A 25,533-nucleotide genomic window follows, 5' to 3' on the forward strand; every position below is an offset into this window, starting at 1 on the left:
TCAGTTCCATGGTTTACAATAGCTTGATAAAAAAAATTAAATAAATAAAGATGGTGTATTAATGGTCAGAGCTCTATTCTGTTGTCCGTTATTATGAAATTAGTTTACTGTCAGGAAAAAAAGCAAGGAAAAATAAAGAAAATGCTCTGTTAGAAACAGCCATTTATCTTCAGATCTTCAGGCTGGTGAAAAGCTCAGTTTCAAACCCTTGTAACCTTGTTAGCCTTTATTATAAAAAAAACGATTATAAAAACGTGTCATCCAATCAGAATGAAACTCACAAGTCTAACCAATTGTTTTTCAAACAAACAACCATAAATATATCCATTTTTCTTACCACATTGTGTCCCAGACTTGTTTTTCGTGGGAAACAAGAGCATCAAAGAAGTTTTGCAAACTCAGGCAAAAAAAAAAAAAGAAAAGCAACTGAACTGCTAACTAGCTAGCTAAATGTCACTGAAGAAGCTAGTGACGTCTAGCTAGACCTATAAATAAACAAAATGAGCGGTGCTGATAGGTTCAAGTTTGAGATGTCAGTCATGTTCATTAAGAGCTTCAGTGATTGGCAGTTGGTTACAAGGTTCCGCCCCTTTGAGAGATCTCCCAGTCATCATATGGAGCTGTGTGTGTCCCAACCCACCCAAACACTCATTCACCCCCAGAGCATTCATGTTCTCGAGTTTCTGCACGTGTTCGCCCTCTTCAGCTTCCAGGCGGGACTCCAAGTGATGTATGAAAAGCCTCGGAGGTACTGCGGTCAGCCACTAGAGGGCCTCGGAGGTGCTGTGCCCAGCCACTAGAGGAGCGGCTGTTTGCTGCGACTCCCTGGTGGTCTAGTGGCTAGGATTCGGCGCTCTCACCGCCGCGGCCCGGGTTCGATTCCCGGTCAGGGAAATGAGTTTTTTTCCCCCTGCTTGTCCAACTAACAGGCGGGGAAAACGCAAAATTCCCCTCATGTCACGTCCTAACAACGTAAAAGCCGTCCTTCGAGCCGGATTTGAACCAGCGACCTAAGGATAACCATTTTAAGTACCTACAGTCCTCCGCTCTACCAACTGAGCTATCGAAGGTAGGCAAAAGCACCCCTTTGCTAAGTCAGCTAGCAAACCCTAACAATTCTTTCTTCAATACTGCCCTTTACAAACAACGTGGCAAAAAAAAAAAAGTGATTTAAGGAAACACTAGACTAGCGAGTTATCTTCAGTGATTGGCAGTTGGTTACAAGGTTCCGCCCCTTTGAGAGATCCCCCAGTCGTCATACGGAGCTGTGTGTGTCCCAACCCACCCAAACACTCATTCACCCCCAGAGTGAATTCACTTTCCAACCTCATTCATGTTCTCCAGTTTCTGCACGTGTACCGCCCTCTACAGTCCATTTAACACACTTTCATATGAGTCACTGTAAGTCAAAGCTTTTTCCCACGATGGAAAATTCATCTTGCACAAGCTTGTTTAACCTAAAAATCCACTTTATGATAAAACAAACAATGAAGGTCTCAGTTCCATGGTTTACAATAGCTTGATAAAAAAAATTAAATAAATAAAGATGGTGTATTAATGGTCAGAGCTCTATTCTGTTGTCCGTTATTATGAAATTAGTTTACTGTCAGGAAAAAAAGCAAGGAAAAATAAAGAAAATGCTCTGTTAGAAACAGCCATTTATCTTCAGATCTTCAGGCTGGTGAAAAGCTCAGTTTCAAACCCTTGTAACCTTGTTAGCCTTTATTTTAACAAAAATGATTATAAAAACGTGTCATCCAATCAGAATGAAACTCACACAAGTCTAACCAATTGTTTTTCAAACAAACAACCATAAATATATGCATTTTTCTTACCACATTGTGTCCCAGACTTGTTTTTCGTGGGAAACAAGAGCATCAAAGAAGTTTTGCAAATTCAGGCAAAAAAAAAAAAAGAAAAAGAAAAGCAACTGAACTGCTAACTAGCTAGCTAAATGTCACTGAAGAAGCTAGTGACGTCTAGCTAGACCTATAAATAAACAAAATGAGCGGTGCTGATAGGTTCAAGTTTGAGATGTCAGTCATGTTCATTAAGAGCTTCAGTGATTGGCAGTTGGTTACAAGGTTCCGCCCCTTTGAGAGATCTCCCAGTCGTCATACGGAGCTGTGTGTGTCCCAACCCACCCAAACACTCATTCACCCCCAGAGTGAATTCACTTTCCACCCTCATTCATGTTCTCCAGTTTCTGCACGTGTACCGCCCTCTACAGTCCATTTAACACACTTTCATATGAGTCACTGTAAGTCAAAGCTTTTTCCCACGATGGAAAATTCATCTTGCACAAGCTTGTTTAACCTAAAAATCCACTTTATGATAAAACAAACAATGAAGGTCTCAGTTCCATGGTTTACAATAGCTTGATAAAAAAAATTAAATAAATAAAGATGGTGTATTAATGGTCAGAGCTCTATTCTGTTGTCCGTTATTATGAAATTAGTTTACTGTCAGGAAAAAAAGCAAGGAAAAATAAAGAAAATGCTCTGTTAGAAACAGCCATTTATCTTCAGATCTTCAGGCTGGTGAAAAGCTCAGTTTCAAACCCTTGTAACCTTGTTAGCCTTTATTATAAAAAAAACGATTATAAAAACGTGTCATCCAATCAGAATGAAACTCACAAGTCTAACCAATTGTTTTTCAAACAAACAACCATAAATATATCCATTTTTCTTACCACATTGTGTCCCAGACTTGTTTTTCGTGGGAAACAAGAGCATCAAAGAAGTTTTGCAAACTCAGGCAAAAAAAAAAAAAGAAAAGCAACTGAACTGCTAACTAGCTAGCTAAATGTCACTGAAGAAGCTAGTGACGTCTAGCTAGACCTATAAATAAACAAAATGAGCGGTGCTGATAGGTTCAAGTTTGAGATGTCAGTCATGTTCATTAAGAGCTTCAGTGATTGGCAGTTGGTTACAAGGTTCCGCCCCTTTGAGAGATCTCCCAGTCATCATATGGAGCTGTGTGTGTCCCAACCCACCCAAACACTCATTCACCCCCAGAGCATTCATGTTCTCGAGTTTCTGCACGTGTTCGCCCTCTTCAGCTTCCAGGCGGGACTCCAAGTGATGTATGAAAAGCCTCGGAGGTACTGCGGTCAGCCACTAGAGGGCCTCGGAGGTGCTGTGCCCAGCCACTAGAGGAGCGGCTGTTTGCTGCGACTCCCTGGTGGTCTAGTGGCTAGGATTCGGCGCTCTCACCGCCGCGGCCCGGGTTCGATTCCCGGTCAGGGAAATGAGTTTTTTTCCCCCTGCTTGTCCAACTAACAGGCGGGGAAAACGCAAAATTCCCCTCATGTCACGTCCTAACAACGTAAAAGCCGTCCTTCGAGCCGGATTTGAACCAGCGACCTAAGGATAACCATTTTAAGTACCTACAGTCCTCCGCTCTACCAACTGAGCTATCGAAGGTAGGCAAAAGCACCCCTTTGCTAAGTCAGCTAGCAAACCCTAACAATTCTTTCTTCAATACTGCCCTTTACAAACAACGTGGCAAAAAAAAAAAAGTGATTTAAGGAAACACTAGACTAGCGAGTTATCTTCAGTGATTGGCAGTTGGTTACAAGGTTCCGCCCCTTTGAGAGATCCCCCAGTCGTCATACGGAGCTGTGTGTGTCCCAACCCACCCAAACACTCATTCACCCCCAGAGTGAATTCACTTTCCAACCTCATTCATGTTCTCCAGTTTCTGCACGTGTACCGCCCTCTACAGTCCATTTAACACACTTTCATATGAGTCACTGTAAGTCAAAGCTTTTTCCCACGATGGAAAATTCATCTTGCACAAGCTTGTTTAACCTAAAAATCCACTTTATGATAAAACAAACAATGAAGGTCTCAGTTCCATGGTTTACAATAGCTTGATAAAAAAAATTAAATAAATAAAGATGGTGTATTAATGGTCAGAGCTCTATTCTGTTGTCCGTTATTATGAAATTAGTTTACTGTCAGGAAAAAAAGCAAGGAAAAATAAAGAAAATGCTCTGTTAGAAACAGCCATTTATCTTCAGATCTTCAGGCTGGTGAAAAGCTCAGTTTCAAACCCTTGTAACCTTGTTAGCCTTTATTTTAACAAAAATGATTATAAAAACGTGTCATCCAATCAGAATGAAACTCACACAAGTCTAACCAATTGTTTTTCAAACAAACAACCATAAATATATGCATTTTTCTTACCACATTGTGTCCCAGACTTGTTTTTCGTGGGAAACAAGAGCATCAAAGAAGTTTTGCAAACTCAGGCAAAAAAAAAAAAAGAAAAGCAACTGAACTGCTAACTAGCTAGCTAAATGTCACTGAAGAAGCTAGTGACGTCTAGCTAGACCTATAAATAAACAAAATGAGCGGTGCTGATAGGTTCAAGTTTGAGATGTCAGTCATGTTCATTAAGAGCTTCAGTGATTGGCAGTTGGTTACAAGGTTCCGCCCCTTTGAGAGATCTCCCAGTCATCATATGGAGCTGTGTGTGTCCCAACCCACCCAAACACTCATTCACCCCCAGAGCATTCATGTTCTCGAGTTTCTGCACGTGTTCGCCCTCTTCAGCTTCCAGGCGGGACTCCAAGTGATGTATGAAAAGCCTCGGAGGTACTGCGGTCAGCCACTAGAGGGCCTCGGAGGTGCTGTGCCCAGCCACTAGAGGAGCGGCTGTTTGCTGCGACTCCCTGGTGGTCTAGTGGCTAGGATTCGGCGCTCTCACCGCCGCGGCCCGGGTTCGATTCCCGGTCAGGGAAATGAGTTTTTTCCCCCTGCTTGTCCAACTAACAGGCGGGGAAAACGCAAAATTCCCCTCATGTCACGTCCTAACAACGTAAAAGCCGTCCTTCGAGCCGGATTTGAACCAGCGACCTAAGGATAACCATTTTAAGTACCTACAGTCCTCCGCTCTACCAACTGAGCTATCGAAGGTAGGCAAAAGCACCCCTTTGCTAAGTCAGCTAGCAAACCCTAACAATTCTTTCTTCAATACTGCCCTTTACAAACAACGTGGCAAAAAAAAAAAAGTGATTTAAGGAAACACTAGACTAGCGAGTTATCTTCAGTGATTGGCAGTTGGTTACAAGGTTCCGCCCCTTTGAGAGATCCCCCAGTCGTCATACGGAGCTGTGTGTGTCCCAACCCACCCAAACACTCATTCACCCCCAGAGTGAATTCACTTTCCAACCTCATTCATGTTCTCCAGTTTCTGCACGTGTACCGCCCTCTACAGTCCATTTAACACACTTTCATATGAGTCACTGTAAGTCAAAGCTTTTTCCCACGATGGAAAATTCATCTTGCACAAGCTTGTTTAACCTAAAAATCCACTTTATGATAAAACAAACAATGAAGGTCTCAGTTCCATGGTTTACAATAGCTTGATAAAAAAAATTAAATAAATAAAGATGGTGTATTAATGGTCAGAGCTCTATTCTGTTGTCCGTTATTATGAAATTAGTTTACTGTCAGGAAAAAAAGCAAGGAAAAATAAAGAAAATGCTCTGTTAGAAACAGCCATTTATCTTCAGATCTTCAGGCTGGTGAAAAGCTCAGTTTCAAACCCTTGTAACCTTGTTAGCCTTTATTATAACAAAAACGATTATAAAAACGTGTCATCCAATCAGAATGAAACTCACAAGTCTAACCAATTGTTTTTCAAACAAACAACCATAAATATATCCATTTTTCTTACCACACTGTGTCCCAGACTTGTTTTTCGTGGGAAACAAGAGCATCAAAGACGTTTTGCAAAGTCAGGCAAAAAAAAAAAAAAGAAAAAGAAAAGCAACTGAACTGCTAACTAGCTAGCTAAATGTCACTGAAGAAGCTAGTGACGTCTAGCTAGACCTATAAATAAACAAAATGAGCGGTGCTGATAGGTTCAAGTTTGAGATGTCAGTCATGTTCATTGAGAGCTTCAGTGATTGGCAGTTGGTTACAAGGTTCCGCCCCTTTGAGAGATCTTCCAGTCGTCATACGGAGCTGTGTGTGTCCCAACCCACCCAAACACTCATTCACCCCCAGAGCATTCATGTTCTCGAGTTTCTGCACGAAACACTAGACTAGCGAGTTATCTTCAGTGATTGGCAGTTGGTTACAAGTTTCCGCCCCTTTGAGAGATCTTCCAGTCGTCATACGGAGCTGTGTGTGTCCCAACCCACCCAAACACTCATTCACCCCCAGAGTGAATTCACTTTCCAACCTCATTCATGTTCTCCAGTTTCTGCACGTGTACCGCCCTCTACAGTCCATTTAACACACTTTCATATGAGTCACTGTAAGTCAAAGCTTTTTCCCACGATGGAAAATTCATCTTGCACAAGCTTGTTTAACCTAAAAATCCACTTTATGATAAAACAAACAATGAAGGTCTCAGTTCCATGGTTTACAATAGCTTGATAAAAAAAATTAAATAAATAAAGATGGTGTATTAATGGTCAGAGCTCTATTCTGTTGTCCGTTATTATGAAATTAGTTTACTGTCAGGAAAAAAAGCAAGGAAAAATAAAGAAAATGCTCTGTTAGAAACAGCCATTTATCTTCAGATCTTCAGGCTGGTGAAAAGCTCAGTTTCAAACCCTTGTAACCTTGTTAGCCTTTATTATAACAAAAACGATTATAAAAACGTGTCATCCAATCAGAATGAAACTCACAAGTCTAACCAATTGTTTTTCAAACAAACAACCATAAATATATCCATTTTTCTTACCACATTGTGTCCCAGACTTGTTTTTCGTGGGAAACAAGAGCATCAAAGAAGTTTTGCAAAGTCAGGCAAAAAAAAAAAAAGAAAAAGAAAAGCAACTGAACTGCTAACTAGCTAGCTAAATTTCACTGAAGAAGTTAGTGACGTCTAGCTAGACCTATAAATAAACAAAATGAGCGGTGCTGATAGGTTCAAGTTTGAGATGTCAGTCATGTTCATTGAGAGCTTCAGTGATTGGCAGTTGGTTACAAGGTTCCGCCCCTTTGAGAGATCTCCCAGTCATCATATGGAGCTGTGTGTGTCCCAACCCACCCAAACACTCATTCACCCCCAGAGCATTCATGTTCTCGAGTTTCTGCACGTGTTCGCCCTCTTCAGCTTCCAGGCGGGACTCCAAGTGATGTATGAAAAGCCTCGGAGGTACTGCGGCCAGCCACTAGAGGGCCTCGGAGGTGCTGCGCCCAGCCACTAGAGGAGCGGCTGTTTGCTGCGACTCCCTGGTGGTCTAGTGGCTAGGATTCGGCGCTCTCACCGCCGCGGCCCGGGTTCGATTCCCGGTCAGGGAAATGAGTTTTTTCCCCCTGCTTGTCCAACTAACAGGCGGGGAAAACGCAAAATTCCCCTCATGTCACGTCCTAACAACGTAAAAGCCGTCCTTCGAGCCGGATTTGAACCAGCGACCTAAGGATAACCATTTTAAGTACCTACAGTCCTCCGCTCTACCAACTGAGCTATCGAAGGTAGGCAAAAGCACCCCTTTGCTAAGTCAGCTAGCAAACCCTAACAATTCTTTCTTCAATACTGCCCTTTACAAACAACGTGGCAAAAAAAAAAAAGTGATTTAAGGAAACACTAGACTAGCGAGTTATCTTCAGTGATTGGCAGTTGGTTACAAGGTTCCGCCCCTTTGAGAGATCCCCCAGTCGTCATACGGAGCTGTGTGTGTCCCAACCCACCCAAACACTCATTCACCCCCAGAGTGAATTCACTTTCCAACCTCATTCATGTGCTCGACTTTCTGCACGTGTACCGCCCTCTACAGTCCATTTAACACACTTTCATATGAGTCACTGTAAGTCAAAGCTTTTTCCCACGATGGAAAATTCATCTTGCACAAGCTTGTTTAACCTAAAAATCCACTTTATGATAAAACAAACAATGAAGGTCTCAGTTCCATGGTTTACAATAGCTTGATAAAAAAAATTAAATAAATAAAGATGGTGTATTAATGGTCAGAGCTCTATTCTGTTGTCCGTTATTATGAAATTAGTTTACTGTCAGGAAAAAAAGCAAGGAAAAATAAAGAAAATGCTCTGTTAGAAACAGCCATTTATCTTCAGATCTTCAGGCTGGTGAAAAGCTCAGTTTCAAACCCTTGTAACCTTGTTAGCCTTTATTATAACAAAAACGATTATAAAAACGTGTCATCCAATCAGAATGAAACTCACAAGTCTAACCAATTGTTTTTCAAACAAACAACCATAAATATATCCATTTTTCTTACCACATTGTGTCCCAGACTTGTTTTTCGTGGGAAACAAGAGCATCAAAGAAGTTTTGCAAAGTCAGGCAAAAAAAAAAAAAGAAAAAGAAAAGCAACTGAACTGCTAACTAGCTAGCTAAATTTCACTGAAGAAGTTAGTGACGTCTAGCTAGACCTATAAATAAACAAAATGAGCGGTGCTGATAGGTTCAAGTTTGAGATGTCAGTCATGTTCATTGAGAGCTTCAGTGATTGGCAGTTGGTTACAAGGTTCCGCCCCTTTGAGAGATCTCCCAGTCATCATATGGAGCTGTGTGTGTCCCAACCCACCCAAACACTCATTCACCCCCAGAGCATTCATGTTCTCGAGTTTCTGCACGTGTTCGCCCTCTTCAGCTTCCAGGCGGGACTCCAAGTGATGTATGAAAAGCCTCGGAGGTACTGCGGCCAGCCACTAGAGGGCCTCGGAGGTGCTGCGCCCAGCCACTAGAGGAGCGGCTGTTTGCTGCGACTCCCTGGTGGTCTAGTGGCTAGGATTCGGCGCTCTCACCGCCGCGGCCCGGGTTCGATTCCCGGTCAGGGAAATGAGTTTTTTCCCCCTGCTTGTCCAACTAACAGGCGGGGAAAACGCAAAATTCCCCTCATGTCACGTCCTAACAACGTAAAAGCCGTCCTTCGAGCCGGATTTGAACCAGCGACCTAAGGATAACCATTTTAAGTACCTACAGTCCTCCGCTCTACCAACTGAGCTATCGAAGGTAGGCAAAAGCACCCCTTTGCTAAGTCAGCTAGCAAACCCTAACAATTCTTTCTTCAATACTGCCCTTTACAAACAACGTGGCAAAAAAAAAAAAGTGATTTAAGGAAACACTAGACTAGCGAGTTATCTTCAGTGATTGGCAGTTGGTTACAAGGTTCCGCCCCTTTGAGAGATCCCCCAGTCGTCATACGGAGCTGTGTGTGTCCCAACCCACCCAAACACTCATTCACCCCCAGAGTGAATTCACTTTCCAACCTCATTCATGTTCTCCAGTTTCTGCACGTGTACCGCCCTCTACAGTCCATTTAACACACTTTCATATGAGTCACTGTAAGTCAAAGCTTTTTCCCACGATGGAAAATTCATCTTGCACAAGCTTGTTTAACCTAAAAATCCACTTTATGATAAAACAAACAATGAAGGTCTCAGTTCCATGGTTTACAATAGCTTGATAAAAAAAATTAAATAAATAAAGATGGTGTATTAATGGTCAGAGCTCTATTCTGTTGTCCGTTATTATGAAATTAGTTTACTGTCAGGAAAAAAAGCAAGGAAAAATAAAGAAAATGCTCTGTTAGAAACAGCCATTTATCTTCAGATCTTCAGGCTGGTGAAAAGCTCAGTTTCAAACCCTTGTAACCTTGTTAGCCTTTATTATAACAAAAACGATTATAAAAACGTGTCATCCAATCAGAATGAAACTCACAAGTCTAACCAATTGTTTTTCAAACAAACAACCATAAATATATCCATTTTTCTTACCACACTGTGTCCCAGACTTGTTTTTCGTGGGAAACAAGAGCATCAAAGACGTTTTGCAAAGTCAGGCAAAAAAAAAAAAAAAGAAAAAGAAAAGCAACTGAACTGCTAACTAGCTAGCTAAATGTCACTGAAGAAGCTAGTGACGTCTAGCTAGACCTATAAATAAACAAAATGAGCGGTGCTGATAGGTTCAAGTTTGAGATGTCAGTCATGTTCATTGAGAGCTTCAGTGATTGGCAGTTGGTTACAAGGTTCCGCCCCTTTGAGAGATCTTCCAGTCGTCATACGGAGCTGTGTGTGTCCCAACCCACCCAAACACTCATTCACCCCCAGAGCATTCATGTTCTCGAGTTTCTGCACGAAACACTAGACTAGCGAGTTATCTTCAGTGATTGGCAGTTGGTTACAAGTTTCCGCCCCTTTGAGAGATCTTCCAGTCGTCATACGGAGCTGTGTGTGTCCCAACCCACCCAAACACTCATTCACCCCCAGAGTGAATTCACTTTCCAACCTCATTCATGTTCTCCAGTTTCTGCACGTGTACCGCCCTCTACAGTCCATTTAACACACTTTCATATGAGTCACTGTAAGTCAAAGCTTTTTCCCACGATGGAAAATTCATCTTGCACAAGCTTGTTTAACCTAAAAATCCACTTTATGATAAAACAAACAATGAAGGTCTCAGTTCCATGGTTTACAATAGCTTGATAAAAAAAATTAAATAAATAAAGATGGTGTATTAATGGTCAGAGCTCTATTCTGTTGTCCGTTATTATGAAATTAGTTTACTGTCAGGAAAAAAAGCAAGGAAAAATAAAGAAAATGCTCTGTTAGAAACAGCCATTTATCTTCAGATCTTCAGGCTGGTGAAAAGCTCAGTTTCAAACCCTTGTAACCTTGTTAGCCTTTATTATAACAAAAACGATTATAAAAACGTGTCATCCAATCAGAATGAAACTCACAAGTCTAACCAATTGTTTTTCAAACAAACAACCATAAATATATCCATTTTTCTTACCACATTGTGTCCCAGACTTGTTTTTCGTGGGAAACAAGAGCATCAAAGAAGTTTTGCAAAGTCAGGCAAAAAAAAAAAAAGAAAAAGAAAAGCAACTGAACTGCTAACTAGCTAGCTAAATTTCACTGAAGAAGTTAGTGACGTCTAGCTAGACCTATAAATAAACAAAATGAGCGGTGCTGATAGGTTCAAGTTTGAGATGTCAGTCATGTTCATTGAGAGCTTCAGTGATTGGCAGTTGGTTACAAGGTTCCGCCCCTTTGAGAGATCTCCCAGTCATCATATGGAGCTGTGTGTGTCCCAACCCACCCAAACACTCATTCACCCCCAGAGCATTCATGTTCTCGAGTTTCTGCACGTGTTCGCCCTCTTCAGCTTCCAGGCGGGACTCCAAGTGATGTATGAAAAGCCTCGGAGGTACTGCGGCCAGCCACTAGAGGGCCTCGGAGGTGCTGCGCCCAGCCACTAGAGGAGCGGCTGTTTGCTGCGACTCCCTGGTGGTCTAGTGGCTAGGATTCGGCGCTCTCACCGCCGCGGCCCGGGTTCGATTCCCGGTCAGGGAAATGAGTTTTTTCCCCCTGCTTGTCCAACTAACAGGCGGGGAAAACGCAAAATTCCCCTCATGTCACGTCCTAACAACGTAAAAGCCGTCCTTCGAGCCGGATTTGAACCAGCGACCTAAGGATAACCATTTTAAGTACCTACAGTCCTCCGCTCTACCAACTGAGCTATCGAAGGTAGGCAAAAGCACCCCTTTGCTAAGTCAGCTAGCAAACCCTAACAATTCTTTCTTCAATACTGCCCTTTACAAACAACGTGGCAAAAAAAAAAAAGTGATTTAAGGAAACACTAGACTAGCGAGTTATCTTCAGTGATTGGCAGTTGGTTACAAGGTTCCGCCCCTTTGAGAGATCCCCCAGTCGTCATACGGAGCTGTGTGTGTCCCAACCCACCCAAACACTCATTCACCCCCAGAGTGAATTCACTTTCCAACCTCATTCATGTTCTCCAGTTTCTGCACGTGTACCGCCCTCTACAGTCCATTTAACACACTTTCATATGAGTCACTGTAAGTCAAAGCTTTTTCCCACGATGGAAAATTCATCTTGCACAAGCTTGTTTAACCTAAAAATCCACTTTATGATAAAACAAACAATGAAGGTCTCAGTTCCATGGTTTACAATAGCTTGATAAAAAAAATTAAATAAATAAAGATGGTGTATTAATGGTCAGAGCTCTATTCTGTTGTCCGTTATTATGAAATTAGTTTACTGTCAGGAAAAAAAGCAAGGAAAAATAAAGAAAATGCTCTGTTAGAAACAGCCATTTATCTTCAGATCTTCAGGCTGGTGAAAAGCTCAGTTTCAAACCCTTGTAACCTTGTTAGCCTTTATTATAACAAAAACGATTATAAAAACGTGTCATCCAATCAGAATGAAACTCACAAGTCTAACCAATTGTTTTTCAAACAAACAACCATAAATATATCCATTTTTCTTACCACATTGTGTCCCAGACTTGTTTTTCGTGGGAAACAAGAGCATCAAAGAAGTTTTGCAAAGTCAGGCAAAAAAAAAAAGAGAAAAAGAAAAGCAACTGAACTGCTAACTAGCTAGCTAAATTTCACTGAAGAAGTTAGTGACGTCTAGCTAGACCTATAAATAAACAAAATGAGCGGTGCTGATAGGTTCAAGTTTGAGATGTCAGTCATGTTCATTGAGAGCTTCAGTGATTGGCAGTTGGTTACAAGGTTCCGCCCCTTTGAGAGATCTCCCAGTCATCATATGGAGCTGTGTGTGTCCCAACCCACCCAAACACTCATTCACCCCCAGAGCATTCATGTTCTCGAGTTTCTGCACGTGTTCGCCCTCTTCAGCTTCCAGGCGGGACTCCAAGTGATGTATGAAAAGCCTCGGAGGTACTGCGGCCAGCCACTAGAGGGCCTCGGAGGTGCTGCGCCCAGCCACTAGAGGAGCGGCTGTTTGCTGCGACTCCCTGGTGGTCTAGTGGCTAGGATTCGGCGCTCTCACCGCCGCGGCCCGGGTTCGATTCCCGGTCAGGGAAATGAGTTTTTTCCCCCTGCTTGTCCAACTAACAGGCGGGGAAAACGCAAAATTCCCCTCATGTCACGTCCTAACAACGTAAAAGCCGTCCTTCGAGCCGGATTTGAACCAGCGACCTAAGGATAACCATTTTAAGTACCTACAGTCCTCCGCTCTACCAACTGAGCTATCGAAGGTAGGCAAAAGCACCCCTTTGCTAAGTCAGCTAGCAAACCCTAACAATTCTTTCTTCAATACTGCCCTTTACAAACAACGTGGCAAAAAAAAAAAAGTGATTTAAGGAAACACTAGACTAGCGAGTTATCTTCAGTGATTGGCAGTTGGTTACAAGGTTCCGCCCCTTTGAGAGATCCCCCAGTCGTCATACGGAGCTGTGTGTGTCCCAACCCACCCAAACACTCATTCACCCCCAGAGTGAATTCACTTTCCAACCTCATTCATGTTCTCCAGTTTCTGCACGTGTACCGCCCTCTACAGTCCATTTAACACACTTTCATATGAGTCACTGTAAGTCAAAGCTTTTTCCCACGATGGAAAATTCATCTTGCACAAGCTTGTTTAACCTAAAAATCCACTTTATGATAAAACAAACAATGAAGGTCTCAGTTCCATGGTTTACAATAGCTTGATAAAAAAAATTAAATAAATAAAGATGGTGTATTAATGGTCAGAGCTCTATTCTGTTGTCCGTTATTATGAAATTAGTTTACTGTCAGGAAAAAAAGCAAGGAAAAATAAAGAAAATGCTCTGTTAGAAACAGCCATTTATCTTCAGATCTTCAGGCTGGTGAAAAGCTCAGTTTCAAACCCTTGTAACCTTGTTAGCCTTTATTATAACAAAAACGATTATAAAAACGTGTCATCCAATCAGAATGAAACTCACAAGTCTAACCAATTGTTTTTCAAACAAACAACCATAAATATATCCATTTTTCTTACCACATTGTGTCCCAGACTTGTTTTTCGTGGGAAACAAGAGCATCAAAGAAGTTTTGCAAAGTCAGGCAAAAAAAAAAAAAGAAAAAGAAAAGCAACTGAACTGCTAACTAGCTAGCTAAATTTCACTGAAGAAGTTAGTGACGTCTAGCTAGACCTATAAATAAACAAAATGAGCGGTGCTGATAGGTTCAAGTTTGAGATGTCAGTCATGTTCATTGAGAGCTTCAGTGATTGGCAGTTGGTTACAAGGTTCCGCCCCTTTGAGAGATCTTCCAGTCGTCATACGGAGCTGTGTGTGTCCCAACCCACCCAAACACTCATTCACCCCCAGAGCATTCATGTTCTCGAGTTTCTGCACGAAACACTAGACTAGCGAGTTATCTTCAGTGATTGGCAGTTGGTTACAAGGTTCCGCCCCTTTGAGAGATCTTCCAGTCGTCATACGGAGCTGTGTGTGTCCCAACCCACCCAAACACTCATTCACCCCCAGAGTGAATTCACTTTCCAACCTCATTCATGTTCTCCAGTTTCTGCACGTGTACCGCCCTCTACAGTCCATTTAACACACTTTCATATGAGTCACTGTAAGTCAAAGCTTTTTCCCACGATGGAAAATTCATCTTGCACAAGCTTGTTTAACCTAAAAATCCACTTTATGATAAAACAAACAATGAAGGTCTCAGTTCCATGGTTTACAATAGCTTGATAAAAAAAATTAAATAAATAAAGATGGTGTATTAATGGTCAGAGCTCTATTCTGTTGTCCGTTATTATGAAATTAGTTTACTGTCAGGAAAAAAAGCAAGGAAAAATAAAGAAAATGCTCTGTTAGAAACAGCCATTTATCTTCAGATCTTCAGGCTGGTGAAAAGCTCAGTTTCAAACCCTTGTAACCTTGTTAGCCTTTATTATAACAAAAACGATTATAAAAACGTGTCATCCAATCAGAATGAAACTCACAAGTCTAACCAATTGTTTTTCAAACAAACAACCATAAATATATCCATTTTTCTTACCACATTGTGTCCCAGACTTGTTTTTCGTGGGAAACAAGAGCATCAAAGAAGTTTTGCAAAGTCAGGCAAAAAAAAAAAAAAGAAAAAGAAAAGCAACTGAACTGCTAACTAGCTAGCTAAATTTCACTGAAGAAGCTAGTGACGTCTAGCTAGACCTATAAATAAACAAAATGAGCGGTGCTGATAGGTTCAAGTTTGAGATGTCAGTCATGTTCATTGAGAGCTTCAGTGATTGGCAGTTGGTTACAAGGTTCCGCCCCTTTGAGAGATCTTCCAGTCGTCATACGGAGCTGTGTGTGTCCCAACCCACCCAAACACTCATTCACCCCCAGAGCATTCATGTTCTCGAGTTTCTGCACGTGTTCGCCCTCTTCAGCTTCCAGGCGGGACTCCAAGTGATGTATGAAAAGCCTCGGAGGTACTGCGGCCAGCCACTAGAGGGCCTCGGAGGTGCTGCGCCCAGCCACTAGGGGAGCGGCTGTTTGCTGCGACTCCCTGGTGGTCTAGTGGCTAGGATTCGGCGCTCTCACCACCGCGGCCCGGGTTCGATTCCCGGTCAGGGAAATGAGTTTTTCCCCCTGCTTGTCCAACTAGAAGGCGGGGAAAACGCAAAATTCCCCTCATGTCATGTCCTAACAACGTAAAAGCCGTCCTTCGAGCCGGATTTGAACCAGCGACCTAAGGATAACCATTTTAAGTACCTACAGTCCTCCGCTCTACCAACTGAGCTATCGAAGGTAGGCAAAAGCACCCCTTTGCTAAGTCAGCTAGCAAACCCTAACAATTCTTTCTTCAATACTGCCCTTTACAAACAACGTGGCAAAAAAAAAAAAGTGATTTAAGGAAACACTAGACTAGCGAGTTATCTTCAGTGATTGGCAGTTGGTTACAAGGTTCCGCCCCTTTGAGAGATCCCCCAGTCGTCATACGGAGCTGTGTGTGTCCCAACCCACCCAAACACTCATTCACCCCCAGAGTGAATTCACTTTCCAACCTCATTCATGTTCTCCAGTTTCTGCACGTGTACCGCCCTCTACAGTCCATTTAACACACTTTCATATGAGTCACTGTAAGTCAAAGCTTTTTCCCACGATGGAAAATTCATCTTGCACAAGCTTGTTTAACCTAAAAATCCACTTTATGATAAAACAAACAATGAAGGTCTCAGTTCCATGGTTTACAATAGCTTGATAAAAAAAATTAAATAAATAAAGATGGTGTATTAATGGTCAGAGCTCTATTCTGTTGTCCGTTATTATGAAATTAGTTTACTGTCAGGAAAAAAAGCAAGGAAAAATAAAGAAAATGCTCTGTTAGAAACAGCCATTTATCTTCAGATCTTCAGGCTGGTGAAAAGCTCAGTTTCAAACCCTTGTAACCTTGTTAGCCTTTATTATAACAAAAACGATTATAAAAACGTGTCATCCAATCAGAATGAAACTCACAAGTCTAACCAATTGTTTTTCAAACAAACAACCATAAATATATCCATTTTTCTTACCACACTGTGTCCCAGACTTGTTTTTCGTGGGAAACAAGAGCATCAAAGACGTTTTGCAAAGTCAGGCAAAAAAAAAAAAAAAGAAAAAGAAAAGCAACTGAACTGCTAACTAGCTAGCTAAATGTCACTGAAGAAGCTAGTGACGTCTAGCTAGACCTATAAATAAACAAAATGAGCGGTGCTGATAGGTTCAAGTTTGAGATGTCAGTCATGTTCATTGAGAGCTTCAGTGATTGGCAGTTGGTTACAAGGTTCCGCCCCTTTGAGAGATCTTCCAGTCGTCATACGGAGCTGTGTGTGTCCCAACCCACCCAAACACTCATTCACCCCCAGAGCATTCATGTTCTCGAGTTTCTGCACGAAACACTAGACTAGCGAGTTATCTTCAGTGATTGGCAGTTGGTTACAAGTTTCCGCCCCTTTGAGAGATCTTCCAGTCGTCATACGGAGCTGTGTGTGTCCCAACCCACCCAAACACTCATTCACCCCCAGAGTGAATTCACTTTCCAACCTCATTCATGTTCTCCAGTTTCTGCACGTGTACCGCCCTCTACAGTCCATTTAACACACTTTCATATGAGTCACTGTAAGTCAAAGCTTTTTCCCACGATGGAAAATTCATCTTGCACAAGCTTGTTTAACCTAAAAATCCACTTTATGATAAAACAAACAATGAAGGTCTCAGTTCCATGGTTTACAATAGCTTGATAAAAAAAATTAAATAAATAAAGATGGTGTATTAATGGTCAGAGCTCTATTCTGTTGTCCGTTATTATGAAATTAGTTTACTGTCAGGAAAAAAAGCAAGGAAAAATAAAGAAAATGCTCTGTTAGAAACAGCCATTTATCTTCAGATCTTCAGGCTGGTGAAAAGCTCAGTTTCAAACCCTTGTAACCTTGTTAGCCTTTATTATAACAAAAACGATTATAAAAACGTGTCATCCAATCAGAATGAAACTCACAAGTCTAACCAATTGTTTTTCAAACAAACAACCATAAATATATCCATTTTTCTTACCACATTGTGTCCCAGACTTGTTTTTCGTGGGAAACAAGAGCATCAAAGAAGTTTTGCAAAGTCAGGCAAAAAAAAAAAAAGAAAAAGAAAAGCAACTGAACTGCTAACTAGCTAGCTAAATTTCACTGAAGAAGTTAGTGACGTCTAGCTAGACCTATAAATAAACAAAATGAGCGGTGCTGATAGGTTCAAGTTTGAGATGTCAGTCATGTTCATTGAGAGCTTCAGTGATTGGCAGTTGGTTACAAGGTTCCGCCCCTTTGAGAGATCTCCCAGTCATCATATGGAGCTGTGTGTGTCCCAACCCACCCAAACACTCATTCACCCCCAGAGCATTCATGTTCTCGAGTTTCTGCACGTGTTCGCCCTCTTCAGCTTCCAGGCGGGACTCCAAGTGATGTATGAAAAGCCTCGGAGGTACTGCGGCCAGCCACTAGAGGGCCTCGGAGGTGCTGCGCCCAGCCACTAGAGGAGCGGCTGTTTGCTGCGACTCCCTGGTGGTCTAGTGGCTAGGATTCGGCGCTCTCACCGCCGCGGCCCGGGTTCGATTCCCGGTCAGGGAAATGAGTTTTTTCCCCCTGCTTGTCCAACTAACAGGCGGGGAAAACGCAAAATTCCCCTCATGTCACGTCCTAACAACGTAAAAGCCGTCCTTCGAGCCGGATTTGAACCAGCGACCTAAGGATAACCATTTTAAGTACCTACAGTCCTCCGCTCTACCAACTGAGCTATCGAAGGTAGGCAAAAGCACCCCTTTGCTAAGTCAGCTAGCAAACCCTAACAATTCTTTCTTCAATACTGCCCTTTACAAACAACGTGGCAAAAAAAAAAAAGTGATTTAAGGAAACACTAGACTAGCGAGTTATCTTCAGTGATTGGCAGTTGGTTACAAGGTTCCGCCCCTTTGAGAGATCCCCCAGTCGTCATACGGAGCTGTGTGTGTCCCAACCCACCCAAACACTCATTCACCCCCAGAGTGAATTCACTTTCCAACCTCATTCATGTTCTCCAGTTTCTGCACGTGTACCGCCCTCTACAGTCCATTTAACACACTTTCATATGAGTCACTGTAAGTCAAAGCTTTTTCCCACGATGGAAAATTCATCTTGCACAAGCTTGTTTAACCTAAAAATCCACTTTATGATAAAACAAACAATGAAGGTCTCAGTTCCATGGTTTACAATAGCTTGATAAAAAAAATTAAATAAATAAAGATGGTGTATTAATGGTCAGAGCTCTATTCTGTTGTCCGTTATTATGAAATTAGTTTACTGTCAGGAAAAAAAGCAAGGAAAAATAAAGAAAATGCTCTGTTAGAAACAGCCATTTATCTTCAGATCTTCAGGCTGGTGAAAAGCTCAGTTTCAAACCCTTGTAACCTTGTTAGCCTTTATTATAACAAAAACGATTATAAAAACGTGTCATCCAATCAGAATGAAACTCACAAGTCTAACCAATTGTTTTTCAAACAAACAACCATAAATATATCCATTTTTCTTACCACATTGTGTCCCAGACTTGTTTTTCGTGGGAAACAAGAGCATCAAAGAAGTTTTGCAAAGTCAGGCAAAAAAAAAAAGAGAAAAAGAAAAGCAACTGAACTGCTAACTAGCTAGCTAAATTTCACTGAAGAAGTTAGTGACGTCTAGCTAGACCTATAAATAAACAAAATGAGCGGTGCTGATAGGTTCAAGTTTGAGATGTCAGTCATGTTCATTGAGAGCTTCAGTGATTGGCAGTTGGTTACAAGGTTCCGCCCCTTTGAGAGATCTCCCAGTCATCATATGGAGCTGTGTGTGTCCCAACCCACCCAAACACTCATTCACCCCCAGAGCATTCATGTTCTCGAGTTTCTGCACGTGTTCGCCCTCTTCAGCTTCCAGGCGGGACTCCAAGTGATGTATGAAAAGCCTCGGAGGTACTGCGGCCAGCCACTAGAGGGCCTCGGAGGTGCTGCGCCCAGCCACTAGAGGAGCGGCTGTTTGCTGCGACTCCCTGGTGGTCTAGTGGCTAGGATTCGGCGCTCTCACCGCCGCGGCCCGGGTTCGATTCCCGGTCAGGGAAATGAGTTTTTTTCCCCCTGCTTGTCCAACTAACAGGCGGGGAAAACGCAAAATTCCCCTCATGTCACGTCCTAACAACGTAAAAGCCGTCCTTCGAGCCGGATTTGAACCAGCGACCTAAGGATAACCATTTTAAGTACCTACAGTCCTCCGCTCTACCAACTGAGCTATCGAAGGTAGGCAAAAGCACCCCTTTGCTAAGTCAGCTAGCAAACCCTAACAATTCTTTCTTCAATACTGCCCTTTACAAACAACGTGGCAAAAAAAAAAAAGTGATTTAAGGAAACACTAGACTAGCGAGTTATCTTCAGTGATTGGCAGTTGGTTACAAGGTTCCGCCCCTTTGAGAGATCCCCCAGTCGTCATACGGAGCTGTGTGTGTCCCAACCCACCCAAACACTCATTCACCCCCAGAGTGAATTCACTTTCCAACCTCATTCATGTTCTCCAGTTTCTGCACGTGTACCGCCCTCTACAGTCCATTTAACACACTTTCATATGAGTCACTGTAAGTCAAAGCTTTTTCCCACGATGGAAAATTCATCTTGCACAAGCTTGTTTAACCTAAAAATCCACTTTATGATAAAACAAACAATGAAGGTCTCAGTTCCATGGTTTACAATAGCTTGATAAAAAAAATTAAATAAATAAAGATGGTGTATTAATGGTCAGAGCTCTATTCTGTTGTCCGTTATTATGAAATTAGTTTACTGTCAGGAAAAAAAGCAAGGAAAAATAAAGAAAATGCTCTGTTAGAAACAGCCATTTATCTTCAGATCTTCAGGCTGGTGAAAAGCTCAGTTTCAAACCCTTGTAACCTTGTTAGCCTTTATTATAACAAAAACGATTATAAAAACGTGTCATCCAATCAGAATGAAACTCACAAGTCTAACCAATTGTTTTTCAAACAAACAACCATAAATATATCCATTTTTCTTACCACATTGTGTCCCAGACTTGTTTTTCGTGGGAAACAAGAGCATCAAAGAAGTTTTGCAAAGTCAGGCAAAAAAAAAAAGAGAAAAAGAAAAGCAACTGAACTGCTAACTAGCTAGCTAAATTTCACTGAAGAAGTTAGTGACGTCTAGCTAGACCTATAAATAAACAAAATGAGCGGTGCTGATAGGTTCAAGTTTGAGATGTCAGTCATGTTCATTGAGAGCTTCAGTGATTGGCAGTTGGTTACAAGGTTCCGCCCCTTTGAGAGATCTCCCAGTCATCATATGGAGCTGTGTGTGTCCCAACCCACCCAAACACTCATTCACCCCCAGAGCATTCATGTTCTCGAGTTTCTGCACGTGTTCGCCCTCTTCAGCTTCCAGGCGGGACTCCAAGTGATGTATGAAAAGCCTCGGAGGTACTGCGGCCAGCCACTAGAGGGCCTCGGAGGTGCTGCGCCCAGCCACTAGAGGAGCGGCTGTTTGCTGCGACTCCCTGGTGGTCTAGTGGCTAGGATTCGGCGCTCTCACCGCCGCGGCCCGGGTTCGATTCCCGGTCAGGGAAATGAGTTTTTTCCCCCTGCTTGTCCAACTAACAGGCGGGGAAAACGCAAAATTCCCCTCATGTCACGTCCTAACAACGTAAAAGCCGTCCTTCGAGCCGGATTTGAACCAGCGACCTAAGGATAACCATTTTAAGTACCTACAGTCCTCCGCTCTACCAACTGAGCTATCGAAGGTAGGCAAAAGCACCCCTTTGCTAAGTCAGCTAGCAAACCCTAACAATTCTTTCTTCAATACTGCCCTTTACAAACAACGTGGCAAAAAAAAAAAAGTGATTTAAGGAAACACTAGACTAGCGAGTTATCTTCAGTGATTGGCAGTTGGTTACAAGGTTCCGCCCCTTTGAGAGATCCCCCAGTCGTCATACGGAGCTGTGTGTGTCCCAACCCACCCAAACACTCATTCACCCCCAGAGTGAATTCACTTTCCAACCTCATTCATGTTCTCCAGTTTCTGCACGTGTACCGCCCTCTACAGTCCATTTAACACACTTTCATATGAGTCACTGTAAGTCAAAGCTTTTTCCCACGATGGAAAATTCATCTTGCACAAGCTTGTTTAACCTAAAAATCCACTTTATGATAAAACAAACAATGAAGGTCTCAGTTCCATGGTTTACAATAGCTTGATAAAAAAAATTAAATAAATAAAGATGGTGTATTAATGGTCAGAGCTCTATTCTGTTGTCCGTTATTATGAAATTAGTTTACTGTCAGGAAAAAAAGCAAGGAAAAATAAAGAAAATGCTCTGTTAGAAACAGCCATTTATCTTCAGATCTTCAGGCTGGTGAAAAGCTCAGTTTCAAACCCTTGTAACCTTGTTAGCCTTTATTATAACAAAAACGATTATAAAAACGTGTCATCCAATCAGAATGAAACTCACAAGTCTAACCAATTGTTTTTCAAACAAACAACCATAAATATATCCATTTTTCTTACCACATTGTGTCCCAGACTTGTTTTTCGTGGGAAACAAGAGCATCAAAGAAGTTTTGCAAAGTCAGGCAAAAAAAAAAAAAGAAAAAGAAAAGCAACTGAACTGCTAACTAGCTAGCTAAATTTCACTGAAGAAGTTAGTGACGTCTAGCTAGACCTATAAATAAACAAAATGAGCGGTGCTGATAGGTTCAAGTTTGAGATGTCAGTCATGTTCATTGAGAGCTTCAGTGATTGGCAGTTGGTTACAAGGTTCCGCCCCTTTGAGAGATCTCCCAGTCATCATATGGAGCTGTGTGTGTCCCAACCCACCCAAACACTCATTCACCCCCAGAGCATTCATGTTCTCGAGTTTCTGCACGTGTTCGCCCTCTTCAGCTTCCAGGCGGGACTCCAAGTGATGTATGAAAAGCCTCGGAGGTACTGCGGCCAGCCACTAGAGGGCCTCGGAGGTGCTGCGCCCAGCCACTAGAGGAGCGGCTGTTTGCTGCGACTCCCTGGTGGTCTAGTGGCTAGGATTCGGCGCTCTCACCGCCGCGGCCCGGGTTCGATTCCCGGTCAGGGAAATGAGTTTTTTCCCCCTGCTTGTCCAACTAACAGGCGGGGAAAACGCAAAATTCCCCTCATGTCACGTCCTAACAACGTAAAAGCCGTCCTTCGAGCCGGATTTGAACCAGCGACCTAAGGATAACCATTTTAAGTACCTACAGTCCTCCGCTCTACCAACTGAGCTATCGAAGGTAGGCAAAAGCACCCCTTTGCTAAGTCAGCTAGCAAACCCTAACAATTCTTTCTTCAATACTGCCCTTTACAAACAACGTGGCAAAAAAAAAAAAGTGATTTAAGGAAACACTAGACTAGCGAGTTATCTTCAGTGATTGGCAGTTGGTTACAAGGTTCCGCCCCTTTGAGAGATCCCCCAGTCGTCATACGGAGCTGTGTGTGTCCCAACCCACCCAAACACTCATTCACCCCCAGAGTGAATTCACTTTCCAACCTCATTCATGTTCTCCAGTTTCTGCACGTGTACCGCCCTCTACAGTCCATTTAACACACTTTCATATGAGTCACTGTAAGTCAAAGCTTTTTCCCACGATGGAAAATTCATCTTGCACAAGCTTGTTTAACCTAAAAATCCACTTTATGATAAAACAAACAATGAAGGTCTCAGTTCCATGGTTTACAATAGCTTGATAAAAAAAATTAAATAAATAAAGATGGTGTATTAATGGTCAGAGCTCTATTCTGTTGTCCGTTATTATGAAATTAGTTTACTGTCAGGAAAAAAAGCAAGGAAAAATAAAGAAAATGCTCTGTTAGAAACAGCCATTTATCTTCAGATCTTCAGGCTGGTGAAAAGCTCAGTTTCAAACCCTTGTAACCTTGTTAGCCTTTATTATAACAAAAACGATTATAAAAACGTGTCATCCAATCAGAATGAAACTCACAAGTCTAACCAATTGTTTTTCAAACAAACAACCATAAATATATCCATTTTTCTTACCACACTGTGTCCCAGACTTGTTTTTCGTGGGAAACAAGAGCATCAAAGACGTTTTGCAAAGTCAGGCAAAAAAAAAAAAAAGAAAAAGAAAAGCAACTGAACTGCTAACTAGCTAGCTAAATGTCACTGAAGAAGCTAGTGACGTCTAGCTAGACCTATAAATAAACAAAATGAGCGGTGCTGATAGGTTCAAGTTTGAGATGTCAGTCATGTTCATTGAGAGCTTCAGTGATTGGCAGTTGGTTACAAGGTTCCGCCCCTTTGAGAGATCTTCCAGTCGTCATACGGAGCTGTGTGTGTCCCAACCCACCCAAACACTCATTCACCCCCAGAGCATTCATGTTCTCGAGTTTCTGCACGAAACACTAGACTAGCGAGTTATCTTCAGTGATTGGCAGTTGGTTACAAGGTTCCGCCCCTTTGAGAGATCTTCCAGTCGTCATACGGAGCTGTGTGTGTCCCAACCCACCCAAACACTCATTCACCCCCAGAGTGAATTCACTTTCCAACCTCATTCATGTTCTCCAGTTTCTGCACGTGTACCGCCCTCTACAGTCCATTTAACACACTTTCATATGAGTCACTGTAAGTCAAAGCTTTTTCCCACGATGGAAAATTCATCTTGCACAAGCTTGTTTAACCTAAAAATCCACTTTATGATAAAACAAACAATGAAGGTCTCAGTTCCATGGTTTACAATAGCTTGATAAAAAAAATTAAATAAATAAAGATGGTGTATTAATGGTCAGAGCTCTATTCTGTTGTCCGTTATTATGAAATTAGTTTACTGTCAGGAAAAAAAGCAAGGAAAAATAAAGAAAATGCTCTGTTAGAAACAGCCATTTATCTTCAGATCTTCAGGCTGGTGAAAAGCTCAGTTTCAAACCCTTGTAACCTTGTTAGCCTTTATTATAACAAAAACGATTATAAAAACGTGTCATCCAATCAGAATGAAACTCACAAGTCTAACCAATTGTTTTTCAAACAAACAACCATAAATATATCCATTTTTCTTACCACATTGTGTCCCAGACTTGTTTTTCGTGGGAAACAAGAGCATCAAAGAAGTTTTGCAAAGTCAGGCAAAAAAAAAAAAAAGAAAAAGAAAAGCAACTGAACTGCTAACTAGCTAGCTAAATTTCACTGAAGAAGCTAGTGACGTCTAGCTAGACCTATAAATAAACAAAATGAGCGGTGCTGATAGGTTCAAGTTTGAGATGTCAGTCATGTTCATTGAGAGCTTCAGTGATTGGCAGTTGGTTACAAGGTTCCGCCCCTTTGAGAGATCTTCCAGTCGTCATACGGAGCTGTGTGTGTCCCAACCCACCCAAACACTCATTCACCCCCAGAGCATTCATGTTCTCGAGTTTCTGCACGTGTTCGCCCTCTTCAGCTTCCAGGCGGGACTCCAAGTGATGTATGAAAAGCCTCGGAGGTACTGCGGCCAGCCACTAGAGGGCCTCGGAGGTGCTGCGCCCAGCCACTAGGGGAGCGGCTGTTTGCTGCGACTCCCTGGTGGTCTAGTGGCTAGGATTCGGCGCTCTCACCACCGCGGCCCGGGTTCGATTCCCGGTCAGGGAAATGAGTTTTTCCCCCTGCTTGTCCAACTAAAAGGCGGGGAAAACGCAAAATTCCCCTCATGTCATGTCCTAACAACGTAAAAGCCGTCCTTCGAGCCGGATTTGAACCAGCGACCTAAGGATAACCATTTTAAGTACCTACAGTCCTCCGCTCTACCAACTGAGCTATCGAAGGTAGGCAAAAGCACCCCTTTGCTAAGTCAGCTAGCAAACCCTAACAATTCTTTCTTCAATACTGCCCTTTACAAACAACGTGGCAAAAAAAAAAAAGTGATTTAAGGAAACACTAGACTAGCGAGTTATCTTCAGTGATTGGCAGTTGGTTACAAGGTTCCGCCCCTTTGAGAGATCCCCCAGTCGTCATACGGAGCTGTGTGTGTCCCAACCCACCCAAACACTCATTCACCCCCAGAGTGAATTCACTTTCCAACCTCATTCATGTGCTCGACTTTCTGCACGTGTACCGCCCTCTACAGTCCATTTAACACACTTTCATATGAGTCACTGTAAGTCAAAGCTTTTTCCCACGATGGAAAATTCATCTTGCACAAGCTTGTTTAACCTAAAAATCCACTTTATGATAAAACAAACAATGAAGGTCTCAGTTCCATGGTTTACAATAGCTTGATAAAAAAAATTAAATAAATAAAGATGGTGTATTAATGGTCAGAGCTCTATTCTGTTGTCCG

At 42.2% G+C, this 25,533-nt stretch overlaps 24 non-coding genes across 24 annotated transcripts; 11 read left to right on the forward strand and 13 right to left on the reverse strand.

Moving 5' to 3' along the window:
• Nucleotides 1–822: 822 nt before the first annotated feature.
• trnae-cuc (transfer RNA glutamic acid (anticodon CUC)) lies at nucleotides 823–894 on the forward strand. Its single transcript has one exon. It is a non-coding gene; the product is annotated as a tRNA-Glu (tRNA).
• Nucleotides 895–982: 88 nt separating this feature from the next.
• Nucleotides 983–1,070, reverse strand: trnay-gua (transfer RNA tyrosine (anticodon GUA)). Its single transcript is given in 2 exon segments — nucleotides 983–1,018; nucleotides 1,034–1,070. It is a non-coding gene; the product is annotated as a tRNA-Tyr (tRNA).
• A 2,107-nt stretch (nucleotides 1,071–3,177) lies between these two features.
• trnae-cuc (transfer RNA glutamic acid (anticodon CUC)) lies at nucleotides 3,178–3,249 on the forward strand. The gene has a single exon. It is a non-coding gene; the product is annotated as a tRNA-Glu (tRNA).
• Nucleotides 3,250–3,337: 88 nt separating this feature from the next.
• On the reverse strand, nucleotides 3,338–3,425 carry trnay-gua (transfer RNA tyrosine (anticodon GUA)). Its single transcript is given in 2 exon segments — nucleotides 3,338–3,373; nucleotides 3,389–3,425. It is a non-coding gene; the product is annotated as a tRNA-Tyr (tRNA).
• A 1,250-nt stretch (nucleotides 3,426–4,675) lies between these two features.
• trnae-cuc (transfer RNA glutamic acid (anticodon CUC)) lies at nucleotides 4,676–4,747 on the forward strand. Its single transcript has one exon. It is a non-coding gene; the product is annotated as a tRNA-Glu (tRNA).
• Nucleotides 4,748–4,834: 87 nt separating this feature from the next.
• On the reverse strand, nucleotides 4,835–4,922 carry trnay-gua (transfer RNA tyrosine (anticodon GUA)). The gene is given in 2 exon segments: nucleotides 4,835–4,870; nucleotides 4,886–4,922. It is a non-coding gene; the product is annotated as a tRNA-Tyr (tRNA).
• Nucleotides 4,923–7,193: 2,271 nt separating this feature from the next.
• trnae-cuc (transfer RNA glutamic acid (anticodon CUC)) lies at nucleotides 7,194–7,265 on the forward strand. Its single transcript has one exon. It is a non-coding gene; the product is annotated as a tRNA-Glu (tRNA).
• An 87-nt stretch (nucleotides 7,266–7,352) lies between these two features.
• Nucleotides 7,353–7,440, reverse strand: trnay-gua (transfer RNA tyrosine (anticodon GUA)). Its single transcript is given in 2 exon segments — nucleotides 7,353–7,388; nucleotides 7,404–7,440. It is a non-coding gene; the product is annotated as a tRNA-Tyr (tRNA).
• Nucleotides 7,441–8,694: 1,254 nt separating this feature from the next.
• trnae-cuc (transfer RNA glutamic acid (anticodon CUC)) lies at nucleotides 8,695–8,766 on the forward strand. Its single transcript has one exon. It is a non-coding gene; the product is annotated as a tRNA-Glu (tRNA).
• An 87-nt stretch (nucleotides 8,767–8,853) lies between these two features.
• trnay-gua (transfer RNA tyrosine (anticodon GUA)) lies at nucleotides 8,854–8,941 on the reverse strand. Its single transcript is given in 2 exon segments — nucleotides 8,854–8,889; nucleotides 8,905–8,941. It is a non-coding gene; the product is annotated as a tRNA-Tyr (tRNA).
• A 2,272-nt stretch (nucleotides 8,942–11,213) lies between these two features.
• trnae-cuc (transfer RNA glutamic acid (anticodon CUC)) lies at nucleotides 11,214–11,285 on the forward strand. Its single transcript has one exon. It is a non-coding gene; the product is annotated as a tRNA-Glu (tRNA).
• An 87-nt stretch (nucleotides 11,286–11,372) lies between these two features.
• Nucleotides 11,373–11,460, reverse strand: trnay-gua (transfer RNA tyrosine (anticodon GUA)). Its single transcript is given in 2 exon segments — nucleotides 11,373–11,408; nucleotides 11,424–11,460. It is a non-coding gene; the product is annotated as a tRNA-Tyr (tRNA).
• A 1,254-nt stretch (nucleotides 11,461–12,714) lies between these two features.
• Nucleotides 12,715–12,786, forward strand: trnae-cuc (transfer RNA glutamic acid (anticodon CUC)). Its single transcript has one exon. It is a non-coding gene; the product is annotated as a tRNA-Glu (tRNA).
• Nucleotides 12,787–12,873: 87 nt separating this feature from the next.
• Nucleotides 12,874–12,961, reverse strand: trnay-gua (transfer RNA tyrosine (anticodon GUA)). The gene is given in 2 exon segments: nucleotides 12,874–12,909; nucleotides 12,925–12,961. It is a non-coding gene; the product is annotated as a tRNA-Tyr (tRNA).
• A 2,429-nt stretch (nucleotides 12,962–15,390) lies between these two features.
• trnay-gua (transfer RNA tyrosine (anticodon GUA)) lies at nucleotides 15,391–15,478 on the reverse strand. Its single transcript is given in 2 exon segments — nucleotides 15,391–15,426; nucleotides 15,442–15,478. It is a non-coding gene; the product is annotated as a tRNA-Tyr (tRNA).
• Nucleotides 15,479–17,750: 2,272 nt separating this feature from the next.
• trnae-cuc (transfer RNA glutamic acid (anticodon CUC)) lies at nucleotides 17,751–17,822 on the forward strand. The gene has a single exon. It is a non-coding gene; the product is annotated as a tRNA-Glu (tRNA).
• Nucleotides 17,823–17,909: 87 nt separating this feature from the next.
• Nucleotides 17,910–17,997, reverse strand: trnay-gua (transfer RNA tyrosine (anticodon GUA)). Its single transcript is given in 2 exon segments — nucleotides 17,910–17,945; nucleotides 17,961–17,997. It is a non-coding gene; the product is annotated as a tRNA-Tyr (tRNA).
• Nucleotides 17,998–19,251: 1,254 nt separating this feature from the next.
• Nucleotides 19,252–19,323, forward strand: trnae-cuc (transfer RNA glutamic acid (anticodon CUC)). Its single transcript has one exon. It is a non-coding gene; the product is annotated as a tRNA-Glu (tRNA).
• Nucleotides 19,324–19,411: 88 nt separating this feature from the next.
• Nucleotides 19,412–19,499, reverse strand: trnay-gua (transfer RNA tyrosine (anticodon GUA)). The gene is given in 2 exon segments: nucleotides 19,412–19,447; nucleotides 19,463–19,499. It is a non-coding gene; the product is annotated as a tRNA-Tyr (tRNA).
• A 1,254-nt stretch (nucleotides 19,500–20,753) lies between these two features.
• trnae-cuc (transfer RNA glutamic acid (anticodon CUC)) lies at nucleotides 20,754–20,825 on the forward strand. Its single transcript has one exon. It is a non-coding gene; the product is annotated as a tRNA-Glu (tRNA).
• An 87-nt stretch (nucleotides 20,826–20,912) lies between these two features.
• On the reverse strand, nucleotides 20,913–21,000 carry trnay-gua (transfer RNA tyrosine (anticodon GUA)). Its single transcript is given in 2 exon segments — nucleotides 20,913–20,948; nucleotides 20,964–21,000. It is a non-coding gene; the product is annotated as a tRNA-Tyr (tRNA).
• A 1,254-nt stretch (nucleotides 21,001–22,254) lies between these two features.
• trnae-cuc (transfer RNA glutamic acid (anticodon CUC)) lies at nucleotides 22,255–22,326 on the forward strand. The gene has a single exon. It is a non-coding gene; the product is annotated as a tRNA-Glu (tRNA).
• Nucleotides 22,327–22,413: 87 nt separating this feature from the next.
• trnay-gua (transfer RNA tyrosine (anticodon GUA)) lies at nucleotides 22,414–22,501 on the reverse strand. Its single transcript is given in 2 exon segments — nucleotides 22,414–22,449; nucleotides 22,465–22,501. It is a non-coding gene; the product is annotated as a tRNA-Tyr (tRNA).
• Nucleotides 22,502–24,931: 2,430 nt separating this feature from the next.
• On the reverse strand, nucleotides 24,932–25,019 carry trnay-gua (transfer RNA tyrosine (anticodon GUA)). The gene is given in 2 exon segments: nucleotides 24,932–24,967; nucleotides 24,983–25,019. It is a non-coding gene; the product is annotated as a tRNA-Tyr (tRNA).
• Nucleotides 25,020–25,533: the final 514 nt, after the last annotated feature.

The sequence above is a fragment of the Pangasianodon hypophthalmus genome, chromosome 29, assembly GCF_027358585.1.
Source record: "Pangasianodon hypophthalmus isolate fPanHyp1 chromosome 29, fPanHyp1.pri, whole genome shotgun sequence".
In the NCBI taxonomy this organism is placed as follows: domain Eukaryota; kingdom Metazoa; phylum Chordata; class Actinopteri; order Siluriformes; family Pangasiidae; genus Pangasianodon; species Pangasianodon hypophthalmus.